Consider the following 22,602-nt stretch of genomic DNA (forward strand, 5'->3'; position numbering starts at 1 on the left):
AACGAACATGAAGAATGTATCCACTTTTTAATTAAAGGTATACCAAGCAGAATACCTGCGATGGATAAAACAGATCTGTTATGAGAAATTGGTAAGAATATTTTAAATCTATCGTTGAAATTTTTTTAGTGTTGCAAGTTGATTCTAGAGATTCCTGACGCAACCCACCGGGTTGGTCTAGCGGTGAACGCATCTTCGCAAATCAGCTGATTTCGAAGTCGAGAGTTCCTAAGTTCAAATCCTAGTAAAGACAGCAGTTACTTTTATACAGATTTAAATACTAAATCGTCGATACCTGTGTTCTTTGACGGTTGGGTTTCAATTAACCACACATCTCAGAAATGGTCGACGTGAGACTGTACAAGACTACACCTGATTTACATTCATACATATCATCCTCATTCATCCTCTGAAGTAATACCTGCCGATGGTTCCGGAGGCTAAGCAGAAAAAGAAAAAAAAGACATTCCTGACGTACTTTCGCCTATGCAGTCTTATTTAGGTTTCCTCGTCAAAATGTTGTTAGTATGACTGGAGATTGTACACGATGTGTTTGAATGTTGTTTTTCTTTGTTGACGTGATCTTCCAAATTTTCTGATGGAAGATTTTGGGGTTTTGGTAGGCTTTGGAGTTGTAGTGTTTGATTTGATCAAGTTTAATTTCGTAAAGAACACTCGTGTAAAATTTCCTTTTATAGTTTGAAGCGATTAAATTAAAAAGCGCTGAAGTTTAGGTTATTCATCTATGATGTGAAATTAATTTAAAAATTGTTATTTGAATTATTTATATATGCCTGTAAATATTTTAAATTTTACTTGTTACTAATTTAATAGAAGACAAAACTTTAATTTTATACATTATTTAAAATTTTTCTGTTTTATTGTATTGTAAAACTGTTGATGATGGGTTGATGAAAGAGTTCTTGATATTACACGTGGTCTGTTAAAAAAGGCTGTGAACGGATGGACATACAGGTGTTTCTGGATATTACATGTTTTACACCTTCGGCCTCCCAGCAACCCGGCAACACACAGCGGCCTATGTAATAATCTCTTGACACCTGCCTCTATTATATAACCGTGTAAATAAATGCTTTTGTTTATAAATTACTGTAGAAAAAAATTAAACCATCTTTGAAAAGGTTCTTGCTTTTTTTTCATCACACCCGACTAGATAGCTGTTTGTAGAGTAATCACAATGATTTTTATCGCAAAGCGAGAGAAAAAATATATTAACTTCGACCCTATGTTAATAGTTACATAATTTCATATATTAAACTCTATACTGATAATTATTAATAGAAGTGTATAGTTGTATGTTCCTTTAGATGTACTAAAACCCGAGTTTTGTAATGTAAAAGTCATTACAATTTAATTCTCCAAAGTAATAATTCTGAGATACATGCTTCATGTTTACATGTAGCTTAAGCTTTACAGTAGATAAGCTGTCGTCACAGTATCATGCAATTCTTAATGATTGATTGTATTAAAATGATAAAAGCAAAGCATTAAATCATAATCGACGAAATCAATTTTTTTTTGTATAGAATTAATATCAAAATAAACTTAAAAAACTTATTAAAAAAAAAAAGCTGACAACACAGTTGTACGACTTGCCGGAACGCGGCCTTTTAGCCGGAATAAATTCCGGGAAAGTTCTACAACGGTGGGTTGTTTCTGATGCTCGGCTTACACACACATACACACAACTTAATTTAAAATATTTATAATTTTATTTAAATGCAATGTTTTACCGTTTATTTAATTCACTGATTCTAATTACAGCATACCTTATTTAATTCCGCTAGTGTGATGGTACTAGCGGTCGACATTAACTAAAGTAATGTAATTTAACAATGAAAAACAATTTTCGCTTGTACGGTCGGCAGAGTGTTGTAGTCGCGAGGCTGAACGCACTAGGTATCGAGTTGACCGGACTATCGAGTTCAGACCGAGTTACTTACACTTTAAATATTATACATTTAATTTATTCTAACGCTTACCTGTGACGTCACAGGTAACTTTTTTGCAAATATTGTTACTTTTTAATTTTAACGAATTGCCTAAAAAAAGTATGACCTTAATTAGGCGAAATCTCGTGATACTGAGGGTGACGTTGATTTACAGCCTCACTACCTTGACTTTTAAATTGAAAATTTAGTGGCGTCAATGCCCCATATATAAAAGTAATCTGACCAATTTTGGTCAAAATCCGCCCAGAAAACTGGAGATATAAGGTGATTTAGAGGCCAACACTGAACACACACACACACATATATACTAACATTAACATTGGCCAATTTTATAAAAATTTCCAGCCGGTTTTTTTTGGGTTCCTTAGCTGTCAAAACGTCATCATACGGTGTAAACCGCATATAACCAAATTGGACCGATTACAATACTTTCGCTTCTAGAGCCATAGGTCTACAGTAGCGCTATCTAGATGGGACAGAAAAAAATATTAGAAAAGGTTACAAAAGGTAAAACTAATATTGACTTATTTTTATATTACTTTCCTAAGGAGAGTTCAAAAATAAAATTATAAAATTGTTGTGTTTTATCATTATTAACGTAAATTATCTTTCTTGTTTTTTCTTAGACGAACATACCATAAATTTATTTTATATCCATTATTTTATATATACAAACAATATTTACTCCTTTAGTTTTTATTTTTCTTTATTGATTGTTTTTAGGTTTTATTCATGGCAGACATAAATTCACTGATGTGGAAAGTTGATCGATTTAACAGAAATTTCCTAAACTCTCTAAGATCTATATTCTAATAAAATAAAAGATAATAATAATAATAATAATAATAATAATAATAATAATAATAATATAATAAAAGATATTTTAATCATGATTATCAGGGTTCTATTTAATAATGATTTTTACCAAATACGGATTTTTGGTGTAAATCTTACAAGAATTTCGTCGTCGTTCTCTTCTTGTGGTGGTGAGCTTTAGCATATTTAATTTTGGTAAATACAAATGATTATGATATCAGCAAACATGGCTATTGGTGTGATACAAGCAAGAGTAAACGTTTCTATTCATACTAAAAGAAATGTTTGAGAAATGTTGAAATTTCTTTCAAAACTTTCTGAAGGTTTGCTATAATCGATTTTCGTAGAAAAGAGTTTCACAGTTTCGATTTTTACTATAATTGGAGCTTGTACAATTATATTAACAAGGATTCCTTTCTACTAAAGAAGCGAATATTTTCTATAGATGCGTATTAAATTTCTATATCTTATTTATTATTAACTTCTAGAAAAAAAGGCCCGCCGCGAAATTGTTACATGGTGTATATTTCATTACACATGAATTTTGTTTAATGTTTTTGCCGACTTATAAATAACATTCATGAATTTGTTCTAATAACAACAAAAACTTTTACAACGAAAAGCTTAAAAATCCTGAAAATTTTTAGTTGTTTCTTGAGTTGTGATTTTTTTAACACAGCTCTAACCCCAATGTTTTCCTTTTTTATCCCGATTTATCTAAAATATTAATCGTTCGTATAAAGAAGTATAAATCGTTCGTGCGCTGCGCGCAGCTACCCAGCTGCCCGGCGCCAATAGCCCGCGCTATTGGCGCGCTGCGCCAATAGTAGCTAAAATAAAAATGTGACCACATCCATTAAACAAACGAACAAGCCCTCGCAACATCCTTTTTTATAGAGAGTGAAACTGCATATTAATTATTATTAATAATTAAAATTATTAAACCTGTAAAATATTAGGTGCAGAAATCAAAAGCAATACGACAAAAATATAGGTAATTTAGTAAATGTACAAAGAACACACCAAAGACAAGGAACATACAATAGAAGATGCTCCACATTTATGGCAGAGGTATGATTGATGTTTAAAGAAGAGATGTTTAAAAAGATATTTCTTTCATGTTGGATAAAATTATTTTATAAATTAATGATGGATTTTACTTATTTAGATTCTTATCTATGCTAATATACAATTTCAGATATATTTTTTATATTTTTATTTGGTATTAAATTGTTATTGAAAGAAGATGACCCTGAATATTGAATTTTTTTCTTGATTTTATATCTCTTACCAGCAATTTAATTATATATTTTAGTTTTGTAAAGAATATTTAATTGTATTATTATAGTAAATAATACATTATTTAAAATAATTATTTTCTTTTTTTATATATATAAAATTTACGCGTGTACACTATACACGATTGTTTTTTATTTTTTTTTAGTTTTATCGTTCGATAACATTTTTTATTACCAGTAATTATTTATTAATTGTAATTTAATTAATTTGTTTAACCTTCAAACCTATAAATTAAATTCAACTGATTAATATCGAAACAAAATAATTCAAGAAAAATAAATGAAAACATGCACACGCCGATGTTAGGTGTATGATTTACGATTTCTATTTTTATTCTCTTCTTTTTTTTGCTATCTAAAGTGTACAAAATGTTTCCATTCCATTCTTTTTGTAGTCTTTTATTTAGTGGCATTTCGATTTTGAATTTTATTAATTTTTTACTTCATTTCTGATAGAACGATCGGTAATTTTAACCCTTCAAATCGGTGGCATTTTCGAACGAATATCTTTATTGTTAATTTTACGGGCTACTGCATTATTTAAACTTTAATATCTCAGAAAATTTACTTACTGACTGCTACATGATGACTTCCGGCGGATGTCCCTTATTGCATCGAGTGTTTATGGAACGGGTTCTCGTCCCTTGTCATGCGACGTCGCATGAATCCGGCGAAGAGGATTCCACGTGGTACCGTAAGTTTCTGGGTGCTTTTTTTATGCCGTTTTAACGACCCCACATATGCTCAGAGGTTTGAGTATGATTACCGCTGTGAGGATCTACGAAACGGAACGAAATGGCGGAATCCTTCCGTTTCCAGCGAATCGGTTTGGTACACACGCCAGGAATTCGAATACATTATCCTTCTGTCATTAACGATTTATTTCATAGGATTCATCAGGGTCTGAATCGATCTGCCAGAAAATTTCGCTTAGAAACACTTGCTGTTTTCACAACAATTGCCGCCGAAAACCACTGTTGTGAGTGGACAGTATAATTTTTACGCCTTGAAGAAAGTGTTTCATCGATTTCAAAAATCATACAATTTCCGTCAATCTTACCGTGCTATTCAATATAATCGACACACACTTCTGTAATGAATTTATTCCAGTCGACTATTGTATTCGGATCGATTTTTTTATTTACGGTGACACCGAGCAGCACTTGATAGTTCGAACGCCCAACTTTATTGAAAACGTATGACTGTTACGAAGCTAAGGTTCGATTTTTTCAGCCACGTATCGACACGCATATTGGCTTTTGATCGGAAAGTACGTTGGTTGTATCGCCGTACAACACCGTCAGTTTCATAAAAACGCAAAGTGTGGCAATTCTACATGTCCTGGACCCAGATAGAACGCTATGAAGTTGCAGGAATTCAATGGCATCGTGTTTGTTAGAAGGTAAAATTCCAAACATTCATGTTAAACGTCGGTAGCGGAATTAAACTGCTTTCACGATAAACGCACAATCAAACCGGCTGTAATGCGTTAGATATAGGTACCTAACTGAATTTATTTCGTTGTGATAAGGAAATTTACTGTTATTTTATTCTTTCGATTAGAGGCATTTAATCGAATAGCATTCCTACATTTTTAAAATAAATAACTTGGGTATTTAAACAAATATTCAGTGACGCCGGTAATGGATAAAAATACCGAACGATCTATTATAATTGGACTCTTGTTAGGCTGAGATTTATAAATCCAGTGTGTAGAAAACACCTGATAAGATTATAAATTTAGATTAGCATTCGCGATGCTTTTCATGCTAAAGTTCTTTTAACTTGAATAGTCTTTTCGATTTTCTACGTACTGATTTGTCAGTCTTTCTGCTTTGAAATGTGATGCGATTTTTTGAATAGAGCATTAGAATTTATATGCTCTTTTATTTTTATATTAAAGTTAATCACGAATTATACAATAATTGTGGTTTAATATTAAGAAAAGTAATAATAAAACTGAAATGTTTGTTCGTTTATACGAGGGATATCTCTCAAGTAAAGACCGCTGGGAACTTTCTCTCTTTAAGGTTGGCGAACCTGCGTCATCATGGCCACGCTACTAATGTACACACTGCATTGTTGTCTGCGTTGTCGCGTTATAGTAGCTTTGATTAGGTGTGAGTTATTACGTTATATATGAACATGAAAATCGTTGCTGCCGAATGTGAAATATATGGAGTCATACGCTTTTTAAACTATCAAAACGTTAGGCCGGTTGAAATTCATAGGCAGTCGGTTGCTATGTACGGTGATAATGTAATGAATGAAAAAAAATGTCCAAAAATGGTGTGAAAGATTTAGAAATTACAGAATTTAATGTGCACGATGAAAAACGTTCGGGAACGCCCTCGATGATCAACGAGGACTTGTTGAAACGTATCGATGATGAAATCAGAAAAGATCATCGATCAACGATTTCCGACCCGGCCCTTCTTTTTCCTGATATTTTAGGAGCTGTTTTCGGTCGCATTGTTCATGATCATTTAGGCTTCAGAAGGATTTGTGCACGTGGGTGCCGCACGTCTTAACAGAACGTCACAAAAAACCCGAATGGTATCTGCTTTTGAATATTTGATGTGCTATACAGAAAAAGGTGATGAGTTCCTTAATTCAATCGTTACGGGCGATGAAACATGGATTTCGTATTACACGCCAGAGAGAATACGGGAGTCAAGCAAATGGCGTCATCCTCGATCCCCAGTCACATCGACAGAGGTCAAGCCGCTACCATTTGGACGCAAACTGATGGCCACAGTCTTTTGGTATCGGTTTGGCATACTGCTAATTGATTTCATGCCGCGTGGAACGTCTATAAAAGCAGAAGCATACTGCAAAACTACGTATGTTATGGCGCGCCATTTAAAATCGGCGACGTTGGCGGCTGACCGACAGCGTCGTCCTCCTGCACGATAATTCACCGTCCACATGTTGCGGGTCTGACACGTGATTTACTGAAAACATTTGGATGGGAAATTTACGATCACCTACCATATAGTCCGGACTTAGCTCCTTCTTATTACCATTTCTTTGGTAAATTGAAAGAAGTTTTGAGCGGTAAGCGATTCGCGGGTGATAATGAACTTAAAAATGCTGTTAATCAGTGGCTAAATGGACTGGCGGCAGAAGAATACGACGGGGGTATATTGAAGCTGGCGTTTCGCTACGATAAATGTCTTAATTCACGTGGCGATTATATAGAGAAGAAGTATAAGGAATGTAGTTTAAGAAAAATAAAAAAAATATTTAACACATTGCAGGATTCATTTTTTTACAATGAAACGATCTTTACTTTGCCATAACCTTTCGTACTACATTAGCTAAATAATTTTACAAATTAGAATGAGAATTTACTCGATAAGTAAATTCAAATGGTTTTTATTTTTTTAAAGAATTTAATAAAATGAAATTTTTATCACGTTACATAAATTTTTAATATATGAATTAATTTATTTTCGTTTTAGAAGACTTTGTGCAAAAGTATTTAATAATATGTCCGTTAAGTCCCCATATCCATAAACAAATACACCGTGTAAACTTGAATATTTTGATATTGAAGAGATATCACGAAGTTATCCGGAGACTTTCATAACCTGTTCTACTCGTGAAAATAATGGAAAAATTTCATATAAACATATGCGTGCTTCAGCTATCCTGGTGAAATGAGGTCGTACTGAAATTTTCAGGACGTTAATTAAGGGACAGAATTAGTTATTTCTTATGCTTTTTGACCTGAAAAATCGAATAAAATAAATCCCAGAACTGTATGTGCAGTAGTTTTGAGAAATCTGATGTACATATTTGCATTGAAGAATTATTTATCCGGTGGATCTGCTTTGAGCAACATCACGCTAAACGCACTCATTTATCTCTCTCTTTGACGTGTTGCGAAACATCTCTGGAGATACGTATCGAAGAGCTTCCTCTACACTTTTATGCAATTCTTCATTTGTTGTTATCAACGTTCAGATACACAAGCCTCTACAAAAAAAAAATCCATTAAGTATCGCGATGTCATCCCAGCCAATAACTTCAAATGTAGTAGATTCTCCTCGCCCAGACAACCATATCCTGCCCGGTGAACTGAGATAAATTGCACGTTCATCAGAAACCAACATTCTTACGCGGAATACCGTCTTTGGAACTCATGCTAATAAAGCGCGGTAGGCTGCAAGTTACTATTTCATCACTCCATCTTATAATTCATTTTAAAAATTTGGATTAAACGGTTTCATATTTAAGAATTTTTTAACATTATCTTCTCTTTATTGTTAACCGTGATATATTAAGTTTGTCTAATGGATTTTATTAGAACCTGCTCAATATAATTGGAAGCTGCGACACATGTTTGCACTGCCACATGTTTCTTTTATCCACTACGCGGCCTGTCTTTAACACTTTCGGAAGAAAGTGCAGATTTCTTCAAATTAAACGTTATTTCTTTACGATGGGAATCCAGTTTAAAACGTTCAAAAAATTACATTTATTATTCGGGGCAGCGTTTGCCCAGTGTAGTTTTTATTTGTATACCCAAACACTTTGATTTACTTTGAAATACTTTGATTTCCGCAATTTTCAGGAGATTGAATTGCTTTCTAGTAATTCAATCTGTTTGAGAGTAGAGATAGCAATCCGTCGGTAAATAAATTCGTAGGAGCCGAATACCTGGAAAGTTTCAAAGTAATAGCTATATGTTAATTGCAGAGATGGGGACGGGAACTTCTAGGATGTACTGTACCAACAATTTAAAAAGTGTAAATCCTAGTACTTTCGGAGCTGTTACTCCATCTTCAGGGATTTTCAGGGATGTTAATTTAAATTCAAATCAATAATCGTATTTAAAATTAAACTGTTACGTTCATAACAGTCGGTCATCCAGAATAAAATTAATTTGTACGTCAATAAGACAGTAACGTCATGTTTGTAAGATGTTTGCGAGTGTTATTAGACATTAATAACATATAATAATGTGCGACTATTAGATAATAGTCGCAAATATCTTACAAACATGACGTTACTGTCTTATTGACGTAAAAATTAATTTTATTCTGGACGGCCGTCTGTTATAAACGTAACAGTTTAATTTTAAATAATACGATTATTAATTTGAATTTATATTAACATCCCTTAAGATTTAGTAACAGCTCCGAAAGTACTAGGATTTACAATTTTTAAATTGTTGGTAGGTGGAAATTTAATTTATACAATAAGATTGAATATTGCTTATTGCGTACCTATCCACATGCACTAAACGTCTTTCTTTATTTATCGTTATTTTAGTAAAAGTTATTTTAGTTAGTTTTAAATTTATTTTTATTTATTTTAGCGGTTAGCGTGCTATTCTACAGCTCAATAAATCTCAGCTTCTACTTTCACCGTAATGGTTTGGCATTTTTATCACGTAACTTTTTTTTCATTTTTTTTTTTTACTATCCACAAACTTAGGATTTCTGTAAGCATTATCCTGAAAAAAATAATACACATAATGTATTAAATATTATTTAAACCATCAAGGTAGCAAAATGGTGATGGTCATGTAGATGCTTTTTTTATCGTTTATAAATTAAATAAATGATAAATTAAAAAAAAAAAAGGACTTTAAAGAGGACTTTATAAGAATCATATTTAAATCGGAAACGTATTAGCTTATATGCAATTATCTTCTGATAAAATTGAAAAAAACAAACCGATATTTATTACAAATGTAAGTACAAAGTTTTTGGATCTCTTAAGCCAAAAATAATATTTCAAAAATTTTAAAAATTTCAAAAGAAGAAAAAGATATCCTCTCTAAAGTAAAAAAAAAAAATACGTATACCTAAGAGAAAATATGAAAATTTTAATGATATATGTAGAAAACGTGAATAATTTTAACTGGTTTTCAAAGCGTTGTAGATCGTTAAGAAAAGAACCAATACCGTGGTTAGACACCAAATTATTAAAAAAAACTCAAAATAACTAATGTAAAATATATGATAATTATAAAAATAAACCGAAAAATACAAAATAGATAATCCTAGCAGAGTTACATTAATGAATTTAAAGATAAATGTTAACTAATAAACCAACACACTTAATTCAATTATAATTACCTTTATAAAGTAAATTAATTTTTGATGTAGGTTGGCTTTTATTAATTTATAATTTAGTTCAGTCTGTCTTTGGCCGTAGATAGGGAGTAGTTTTATTTTTAATAACGTTTACACCAAACATTTTAACATTTATTTTTTAAAAATGTACTGACAATATTGTAATAATGACAGTACTACTGGAAGAGTCACAGAGTTCTATATCTTGATTTAAATAATTAATATTTTAGAAATAACTTAAAACAGTAAATTCAGTGTGTTCAGTATATAAGCAGATATAATTTATAAAATTAATTTTTAATCTATGTTTAGTTATATAATATCGCTCACTTTATATAAATAAAATAAACTACAAAATTATCACGAAATATTCTTTTACATTAATTTTTTCTTTTCTTTTTTTGCTTATCTTTCTGTAATTATTGTTCAGATAATACTTCAGGGGATGAATGAGGATGATATGTATGAGTGTAAATCTTGTCCAGTCTCAGTTTGACCGTTCCTGAGATGTGTGGTTAATTGAAACCTTACCACCAAAGAACACCGATATCCACAATTTGGTATTCAAATCCGTGTAAAAACAACTGACTTTACTAGGACTTGAACGCTGGAATTCTTGACTTCCAAATCAGCTGATTTGGGAAGACGCGTTCACCACTAGACCAACCCGGCGGGTGTTTTACTTTAATCTACGTACAAGTAACTGCACTGATCGGATGGTTCATTCTATGCCATGTCTAAACGGTTGCTCAGATTATTAACTGGCTTGAGTTTTTTTTTTATAGAATTTAGTTTTGTTAGTGTTTTACAAACACATTTATTTCATACTGTAAATATTAAATTATGTTGGATTGTTTTACGTGTTAAATTATCAATTTTTTAATTCGAACTAAAAGGTAGTAGAAATCTTATCTATATTCATATTAATTGTAATTTTACTATTATTTGGGAAAAAAAATTAAGAAACGAAAAAGTTCGTTTCTTAAAATTAAAAAAAAAGTTTTGTTTAACGAAAAGGTTAATTGTTAAACTGATTTAAAGCTCATAGTTATACGAAGACCCTTGAACTGTTAAGTTCGAAACTTTTCCCCCACCTCACGTTAATCCGATCGAGAAACTTGGAATTCAAGAATAAGTTTCGAACTCTACCGCGACGACATCAACTCGAAACGTCCGTGCGAATCTTCGGGTAGGAGACATAAGCGCAAAAATTGATAATAAATAGTACAAAAACACAATCGTAATTATAGGTCAAAAGCGCAAATTACTCACCACGGACAACAGATGGCAACGTCGAGTTATAGTAACCAATGGAGGCTTTAGAAACAGATTAGTTACTAAGATGTCACATTCGGCAGTAAACTAGCTTTGAATACCGTTAAGAAACAATAAGACGAATCAATTAATATTCATGGACATCTGAGAAGGATAGTTTTAAACTACCCTATTACTAGGAAGAGAAAAGGGTATCCGGGGAAAACGTGGTACCAGGAGATCGGGAAGCTTATCGGAAAGACAGAGACTCGCTAGGTTTTAGGATACGCGAGACTAGAAATACTCGTATGTTTGATTCCCTGATAAAATAAAGTATGTAAATTTAGGTTATTAATAGTTTTATTATTTTACTGATTGTACAGGTTTCTTAATAACTTATGTGAACTATGTAGTCTATACTTTATTTATCCATTTTTACTTAAACTTATGTTTACGCTAATTCAAAACCCGTTTAATGAAAATATTTTATTTATTTATTAATATTTTTTCCGTGATAGACATTTGTTAATTTAATAATTTATTTTATTTATAAATCGTGTAAGTTATATTAAAATAAATAGCCGATTTTAAAAAAAAATTGCATCGTATGTACTTTTATTGTACACCAATAATTTATATATTTATTTTGTACTTCTATTTACATTTACGTAGCCTACAATTTTGTTTGAAATTAATCGTAGTGATTGTAAGTTTATGTTTTGTAATTTAGGTATTAGCTATATTTATGCAGTAAATCTACCGCGTTATACAGTGTGTACTTTGGGGAGTCGAATGTATCGGTACCGGGAGGAGGGGGTTTCTTTCTATTAAACAACTGACATCAGCAAATGGCTACTAAAATTGATAAATGTAGTAGTCAAGTCTATTTTAATCACTGTTGAACTGAATATAAATTAAATTTTAACCGCATCGCTTGGTGATTACAACTCGGTTTTATGTGGTTTAACTGAGGGGCTGGGCTCAACCGATTAATTACCGTGTTGGTTACGTCTTTCTTGCCCTGACACCCCTCTAAACTATACTCTCCTATCCTCTTCTTCCTCTGTTAAAAGCATTCGGCCCTTCTGCTCGAACCTTCCTCTTTGTCACCCCTCTTCTCTTTCACCATCCCTTCCAGGCCTTAGTCGTAGCGGTTCAAACAAGAAAGCTGAACTAAGCGACACTAACCATCGGACCGTTTAATTTGAAACTATTATTAAATATTACATTGTTATAATTCATTCTACAAAATCGTTGAACTTAATTTACTTATGCATATTTAAAATTTAAATATCGTTAAAATCTACTTACCGAACTGTTAAAATGCAAATTTTACGCCTAGTATTTTTTTTAAATTTATGTGTAGTTTGTATAAACAATATTTTTAATGTATTTCGCCACGCTTTTAAATTTTATTTTGGCTCACTATATTTAGTTTTTAACTGTAAATTTCATAACTCAAACAACTCATTTGAATCTAATGCATGTTATCATTAGCTTTTAAGCAAATCTTAGGCAGCACTATAAGGCTGTAAAGAGTCCAGGGGACAGAACTTTAATTATTCAATTTTTTTAAACGAATATAATCGATAAACTGTATTGTAATATTTGCAAACAATTAGCAAAAATTATGTAACACATGCTATTTATAACTAGCGACCCGATTTTCTATAGCAGTAATAAATCATTGTTTTTCAACCGTAATTACTTCTAAATTTCGAATATTGACCTAAGATTTATATAAAAAAGAAGAAAAATAAATCTTCTGAATAAGGAGAAAGCTACATGAATTATAGTTATGGAATTTACTGTCTAAATCTAAACACGTATAAATCTATATGTTATTATTTAAAAACTAGCCGGTCGAGGCTCGCCCTCAGGACCCTCGAGGCGAATCCCGGAGCTGACCCGGGGGTTCCCTGGGGCCACGGAACCTACTCTAGAACTCACCTTGCTCGCCATCTCCGTCAAGTCAGAGGACTCCGCGAACTCCGCTCCCCGGACCCTAGCAGTATTCGTTACCCTCTTGGTTGTCAGAATAATACTGATAAAAAAAGTATTCAGCCTGATAGAAACACGAAAATGAAACTAAATTACAAATGACAGAATAGTAATAATTATGATAACTAAAGTACACACACCTTTGACGACGGTATATTCCCAACAGCTTATTTCTGTTGCCGTGATAACAGAAATATAGTAATGAAGTAAAAGGATTAATTTATTTTTCCTTAATGAATATCTTTAACTCATAACTTCACCCCCAAGGAAGCTAGGTCTCAGCCCCTCAGCCCGTGGCTTAAAACCTTCTCTGAGATAACTCAAACGCATCCTGAAAATTTGAAAGCAATCGGTCGGTTGGTTCTTGCGTGGTATGAGAACAAACAGACAAACTTTCAGCTTTTTATGCATAAAATGAATGTTACCAATATTAAATATTTTAAACTCTGTTTTCTTACATTTAAACATAATATACTCTTATCGAAATTAAGTGAATTAAAGAGAGAAAAAAATGTACGCGCGCGCGTGTGTGTGAGTTATTAAGAAAATTTTCATTACGTAACTAATAACTTAACATGTCTTTCAGTTCCACCTGATTATTTCTTAATTTATTATGTTGCATGACATTTATATCTACTGTTATCTTAACAAATGTTATGTATTTTTAAGCCGATTTTCTGTGTGATGGTTTTAAATTGAGAATATTTTCTTGATTGTTAAAATCTAAGCGTATAGAACCACCTTGAAAAAGGCGGTTAAGCTTTCAATTTACCTTCCAATGTATTCAATGAACTGAAGATTTCGAATAATAATTGGAAGAAAATGAACTGAATAGGGGGTAGTGACTATTATTGTTGTTTGACATCAAAATGTTATTAAATTAAATATTTTGAAAGTTCAATAAATAATTAAATTAAGAAATGGTTCAGTAATCTTCAATCAAATTATTGAAACTTAATTTCGATAATTCATATTCACATATTTAAAAATAACAACATATTTTTTACTTCCTTGTACGAAGTAATGGAAGTATTGTGACAGCGAAAAATTTCGTTGACGTTTTCGTGACATCTGTATTTCGCATAACGATTAGCCGTAGATTGTTGAAATTTTTTATTTAGGACTGAACATCTAGTTGTGCACCTCCTTTTTTTATTGTAAACGAGTGGATCAAAAGTGACAAAAAAAAGGTAAAAATCCAAAATATTTGGATTTTGAACCTTTTCTTAACTGCAGTAATAAGCCCTCGTTGAGAGGTATATTATAAGTGGTACGTAGTTTCATTGGTTCCAGAGTTATAACCAAATGAAATTTTAATTAATGACATATTTGGATCTTACAAAAAGGCACATCGGTTCGAATCCGACTTCATTTCCTTTTTTTTTAATTTAAATATATTGATTTATCTATAATTATTACCTTCTGATTGTAAAAAAAGTTTTACAATAAATAATAATTCGACAATAACAATAAAAAATAAAAATGGAAAAACCAGACAGAAGTTATAATGAAATAAAATTTTATGTACTTTTCATTTTAATACAAACATTTTTATAATAACAATTATTAATAAATCAATTTATTTAAATTTAAAAAAAGTTAAAAAAGAATATACGTGTATGAAGTCGGATTCGAACCGTTGTGGCCATGGTTACGGATCCGATACGTTCTCATTTAAACCACATAACTACTTAAGCGACGTGAAACAAAATAAAATTATAAAATGCTGATATGGACACCAAAAAAAAAAGTGATGCATATGGTATTCGCCACAATGCAATTGTATAACATTAATATAAAAATTTGTATGTATTTATAGATATGATTGTTCTAAGTATGTACCCTTTTCTTAGAGAAAAGGGTACATACTTATACTTGTATGTGTAGACATTGTGGTAATCTTTATGAAGGTATTTATTTATATAACATTTTTCTATGATTTGCTCAAATACTTAAAATCGTATATCTGTTTATATATGTGTATAGTTCTGACATAATTTATGACAACTGTTAATGGGGATTCATTGATTATATACTTATTCCAGAAAGGAGCATTAATTGGCAAAAATCTGGGCGTTAGCGATCAACAGACCTTCTATAAATACAATATTAGAACTTCTTTTAGCCTTATCAAAGAATAAGTTACGTTGTCAGATTAACAGTAGTAATTTTAATAATCGCCGTTGGAGTTTTTGAGAAAAGCGTTAATTTCGAGGCTTACTTAATGTTGTTTTGTAATCAACATTAATTGTATATTATTTCTGATCTTGTGTCACAACAGAACAGTTGAACATATTATACAAAAAATTTACCGGTTCGCTCCTTGAAATCTGGAAAAAAGGATAATGGAAGAGATTTATAAAGGAATTAGTCAGTTGTTTTTTGAAAAAATAAATAAAAATCATACGTAATATACGTATCGCATACCTTCACCACTGTCAATTATTTTTGTAATAATTTCTGTTATATTTTATGAGGTAACTTGTCTGAAAATGACACTGACTCAACTTCTTTGCTGGTTGTTTTCTGTTTGCTCTCTCTTAAAAAATATTATATATATATATATAGTAAGCTAATTAAATTCTGTAATGTAATAGTCCCAAGATTTTTCTTTTATAACGGTCGTTTTTAATGTTCTTCATAATGAAATGTGTTCTGTACCTTGTTTAATACTGAGTGAACACGAGATCACTCAGTATTAAACAAGGTACTCAGATCAAAGAACTTCTCATTACTTAATTTTATTGATTCATAATTATAAATATTATGTTTAAGCTAATAATGATTTAGAATTACTAAGCTGTATTGAAAAACAGAGATGAAATTTCTTTTATTTTACTCGTTGTTTGGGTGGAGTTTTCTTGTAATAAAACTGAATAAATTATAAATAAATACAATACTACTAATAAAATTTAGAATTGTTTGTGTGTGTAATATATATATATATATATATATATATATATATATATATATATATATATATATGTAATTATTATATGTGGTGATCATGTTTTTCAGGGGTATTTTCTTTGATGTCGGCCGGCGAGGCAGGGCAAAGCATGACACGATATCGAGCGGTGTTTGTAGATGAAGACAGAGTTGAACGTTGTTTACCTGAGCCGAGCGGCGGGAGGTGTTGTTGCCGTGTAAAAGCGTGTACAACGCGGACTATACACCAGCAGGAAGATGCTAATCTGCGATTGCCGAGGTTCATTAATAATCTTACTGCCAATGGCCCAGAAATCCTTCCTCCCTGTTTTGTTCCATCCGGGCCACCTCTTGGGGTTCTCAAGGGTTGTTCTTTTTCTTTTCTTTATCGTTTTCCTCTTCACCCTCTTATATTATAACTGTCATTCTTCTTACCACAAAGGAAACACAAAAATCGTTTTAAAAGTTTTCTCTTTTCTTTTTCCCCGTTTCACTATGAACCTTCATTGTTTTCTTCGTAAGTTATATACTTCTTTTTTTTATTCTGTTATGACTGATGTAAGCGCAAATTAAATCATTTTTAATTATCGTTAATACATTATTATGCCATTAACGAGTATTTTTATTTTAATTATAATTAATAATAACTCTATTTTTCTGTCATTCATTTAAGTAGTGTGATGTTTTCCATTCTTTTCTGTTCTGTTCAAATATTTTAACCTTCAAGCACGACATTTATAACATCCTAGATTATCAGTTATTTGTTTTATATACTTCAATCTTACACCAAGATTGTTCTTTTTTTTACTTCTTGTTTAAAAAGAAAATAATAAATAGAAATTAAGAACTGATCAAAAATAGTCAGTTTAATCATTTTTACTAAAAATATGTTGTGGACACCACATCACTTCCTTGTACGCCTATTAAATTACATATACTCAGTTTTTTAAAATGAAAAGTATATAAAATTTTATTTCAATAATAACTTCTGATATTTTTATTTTATTTTTTATTGTGATTATTGAATTATTATTTATCGTAAAAATGTTTTTACAGTGAGAGGTTAATAATTATTAATAAATCAATATATTTAATTTAAAAAAAAAATGTTTAAAAAAGTAGATGACGTCTGATTTGAACCGATGTGCCTTTTCCTTGTAACATCCAAATATTTCATTAATTAAAATTTTATTGGGCTCTAACCCTGGAACCAATAAAAATAAGTACCACTTATGATACACCGTTGAAAAGCTCTTAATGACGACTTATTTCTACAATTAATAAAAAGTTCAAAATCCAATTTTTTTTTAGATTTTGGGCTTTTTTTGGACACTTTTAGTTTAGTTGATTGCAATCAATAGGAGTTGTGCACAACTAGATGTTACATCAGTTCTGAATCCAAGATGTCAACATCCAACGGCAATCGATTTTGAGTTATGTGAGATACATCCGTACGACCGTACGTACGTACGTACGTATATAAACGTCACGCCGAAACTAGTCAACATGGATGCAGGGCTGATCAAATTGGATATTTCCGTTGATATTTGAAAACCGAAATTTTTCGCTATTTCAATACTTTCTTTACTTTGTGCAAGGAAGTAAAAAATGAGTATTTACTTTCCTAAAGTTGGTAAAAATAAATTATTACTACACGTTACGTAAAGATTTATTATTCTGTAGTTCTTTTAAAGATACGCGAACGGAAAGTTAATATAATTAAATCTGTAGTAAGATAAATTTAAATTGGTCGGTGTGGTTGATGTAACTCGAGAATTTTCAACCGTTTATAGTTTTGGAAGGTAATTCAATTTTGCATATTTTTGTAAATTTCACATTGAAAAAAACATCTATTGAATGATACAAAAAAAAAAATCAGCGTAATTAATTAGCGAGGTATAACATTTTACTCGTTCTGATGTTTATTGTTTTGCTCTACATATGAAACCAGGATTTTGGTGGAAGTTGTGACAGTTTTTAACCGTCAAGATGGGCTAACTTGTGTATTTCAGATCTGTAAGTCCAGATAATAAAGCTATTTTGTTTTTAGTTTTTGTTATATCATAAAACGTGACATATATTGAGATGTACGTTTATCAGATTTTATTTTAGATGTAGATTGTAGTTACTAAAAATAGTGATCTTATTAATTGTTGTATAGCCTAAGTTAATTAATTTTCTTTTTTATGTTTAACTTCCGGAATCACCGTAAGGTATTCAGAGGATGAATGATGATACGTATGTATGAATGTAAATGAAGTGTAGTCTTTTACCGTCTCAGGTCGTCCATTCCTGAAATTTCAGGCTAATTGAAACCCAACCGCCAATGAACAACCCGGCGTCGTTATTTTTAGCCCACCGGACTGGTCTAGTGGTTAACTTGTCGTCGCAAATCAGCTGATTTCGAAGTCTAGAGTACTAAGGTTCAAATACTAGTGAAGGCAGTTACTTTTATTCGAATTTGAATACTAGATCGTGGGTACCGGTGTCCTTTGGTGGTTGGGTTTCAATTAACCACACATCTCAGGAACGGTCGAACTGAGACTGTACAAGACTACACTTCATTTACATTCCAACATATTAACCTCATTCATCCTCTGAAGTTAATACCTTAAAGTGGTTCCGGAGCCTAAACAGAAAAAGAAAAGTTAATTAATTTATGGAAATTATAATTTAAAACTTTACTCTTTACTTATTTTAAAAACTAAAATTACTAAAAATTCTAGTAAAAAATTTCTAATATTAACATGGATGTATAATATTAAGTTTGAAGTTTTAAAGAAATCTGTATAGTAATTAAAGTTTTAACTTTTCAGTTTCAACCATTTGAATTTTCTTGAACAATAGTGTTCATTCTACGAAAATTTAAGAACAGAAATTTATATCAGTAATAATTAATAGTATGTAATAAACACGTACATACACTCGTCTCTGTAATTTTATCCGTTACATTACTTATAAAAGTTCGTACGACCAACTAGATTTGATAAGAAATATTATATCTATATATACATTTATATATAGATAAGTATGTGTGTGTACGCGCGCGCGCCCGTGCACACACATTTTATATATGTATATAGAGAGAGAGAGAATTGTGTACACAAATGAAGTAATAGCCTTTAATTCTATTCAACTAATTTTAATGAAAAATTACGGAAGGAGGAATTTTATAAAAAGTTAAACTATTACACGTATATTTAAAATTTTATTAATAAATTTTGGAATTTATTTCCAGTTGATCTCCAAGAAATACGGTAAGGTTACTTATTATACTTTTGGCATCTTAAATGTTTCACTATTCAAATTCTAGACATAAAAGGAAAGTGTACAGATTGTCACTTTGTCCTAGAGACGTAACTTTATCATTAATTACTAGAAATTTAATTTACTTAAAAGAATTTTTCATATTAAAACAGTTATGTATTATACAGTAGCTAGTAGTGTAAGAATGTGAAGTCGCTATGTATTTAGGACAACACATACATACACACACACAAAATGGTTTTATAATATATATACCCTTCGTAACCACAAAGCTAAAGAACAGAACACACACGTACATTCTCACACAAACAATCGGATCGAATCGTCTGCATCAATTTATTTCTTTTGTGTAAATCATCGGAATTAAATTGAAAACTATTTTTTTAAAGATCGATTTTTTACAAATGTAGATTCTTTATTGTATTTCTTTTATCTCTGACAGACAAAGAAATGAATTTTCAATATACATTTGCTCTGGTAACAAAGGGATGGTCAAACGGTACCTGACTCAACACACACATAAAGCCATACCACCTGTTCGCTTAACGTTTCTTTTTCTAACATTTGATAATTTTTTTTCCTAAGTTTAATTTTTTTCTGTTATTCTTTATTTATATTTTTACAAAATTATTTTTATTGTTTATACTATTCATTGTTGTTATATCTTTTTTATGTGGTTTTTTAAAATGTACAATAATTTAGAATTTTTATTATTGTTAAAGCTTAATCTTTACATCATTTTCTTGGCAAACAAACATTAAGTTGTTTGTTTGCCATTTTTGTTGGTACCTGATGTTCTTTAACTTTTTTTTATCAATTTCTTATTACAATTAATTTATTAAATTGCTTGGTGCTACTAAAAAAAACAACCTACTAAAGAAAAAGAAAAAAATTAAACATTTCTTAATACAAAGTTTCTTTTCAAGCGAGAAAGTTTCTCCATTAGAACATATGAATTTTTCTTTGTTTTTTGATTGCGAAAAATTTCGGTTTTCAGATTTCAACGGATATATCTTTTTGACCATCCCTGATTCCATTTTGACCAGTTTCGACGTGACGTCTGTACGTACGTATTTATCTCGCATAACTCAAAAACGATTAGCCGTAGGATGTTGAATTTTGGATTTAGGGACTGTTGTAACTTCTAGTTGGTCACCTCCCTTTTTTATTGCAATCGATTGAACCAAAAGTGTCCAAAAAAGCTCAAAATCCAAAAAATTGGCATTTTCTGCAGTAATAATCCCTCATTGAGAGCTTTCAACAATATATCCTAAGTTTTAGTTATTCTGATACGTTTAAGAGTTAAGCCAAATAAAATTTTAATTAATGTAATATTTTGATCTTAAAAGGGAAGGCACATCGGTTCGAATCAGATTTCATCGCTTTTTTTAATCTTTTTTTATTTAATTTAAATATGTTTATTTATTAATAATTTTAACGTCTGATTGTAAAAAAATTTACGATAATGATAATTCAGTAAAAAAAAATTAAAAAGAAGTATGAGAAGTTATTAATGAAATAAAATTTTATGTACTTTTCATTTTAAAAAATGTGTATATGTAATTTAATAGGCGTACAAGAAAGTCATGTGGTGTCCACATCAGATTTTTTTTTAATATTATAATATTTTATTTACTCGTTCACTAAATGTTGACATAGGCTTATTTAGTTAAAAATCTAATGTATTATATACTAATGCTGTAGTCTGACGCGTAGCCGAATTTTTGTTATTTTATCCTAGTTGAATAAAACTGGAAATATGTTATTACTAAAAAAAAAAAAAAAAATTACCTCGTCTCAAAGAATTTGTTTTAAGTAGCTTTAAAATATAATATATTCACTATATACCTGACAATATATTTTATAAAATTAAGATGCATGTATTTTCTTCACGAATAAAAGAGGCAACCGTTTGAAGCCAGTGAAGAGTATTTTTTTATTAATACAGTAGGATTAAAAGATGTAAGAAAAATAATTTTTTACGTTGATTTGAGATAATCTGCTGGAGATGTTTGTTCATCGTAAAGTACATTTTTCATCAGAGATAAAATAAAAAATTTTATCTTACAGGCACATCATCAGCAGTTTGCATTTGACTAATAAAAAAACAAATATTTTTTTAAACAGGTTGGTTTGTTATTTCTGAGACCGGTTGTCATTTTAAGAATAGACCGGTGTATCATATCCGGTGGTTTAAAACTATCGGTTTTGGTGTCTAACTTATAAGTATTAACAGCTTGTAAGAAATAAAAAAAAAGCTTTGTGTATGTTTGATAATCACAAAAAGTGATGGATCAGTTTAAAAACATTTTTGTCGTTCAGAATTTTATTTCAAGTTCATTAAGGTCGTTTTATTAACTATAATTCTACAGCGAAAAACAACGGAAGAACGACAAAAAACCTATAATATTGGGGAACGAAATACCCGACAGTGGATGAAATCGTTTATAGCACTCGAACCGGGCAAAATATTTTCTGGAAGAAGATTTGTAGTATACACAAGATGGGAGGGAAATTTGTAAAGAATCAAGTCATAAAAGAATGGATAAAAATAAGTGGAATAATAGTAATAATAATAATACGGGTAGAATCATTTTTCATCAAAAAAATAGTATAAAAAATTCAATTTTATTTATTTATACTATTTATGATTAAAATAAATTTATAATAATTTATTTTTAATAAAAGTGTTATAATTACCTGTGAATTATTTATGACAAATTGTGAATACGGAAATCACTTACTCGGAACCTTTATAAAAAATTATCTATACTTTAAATTTTCACAATTCAATGTTTATGATGCAGTTTGATTATAGAAAAACTTAGAAGAAAGGGATTTAATCCCCCTTAATTTCTCCCGATAGCTCCTTACGATGTTTACTCTATCCTCTTTCAGGATGCATCTAAAGCACACATAATCGGGCAGATTATGTTTTAAGCAAACATGTGTAAAATTTCTTTGTATAACTTTTTT

This window comes from Lycorma delicatula, chromosome 3 (assembly GCF_047948215.1).
Source record: "Lycorma delicatula isolate Av1 chromosome 3, ASM4794821v1, whole genome shotgun sequence".
NCBI lineage: Eukaryota > Metazoa > Arthropoda > Insecta > Hemiptera > Fulgoridae > Lycorma > Lycorma delicatula.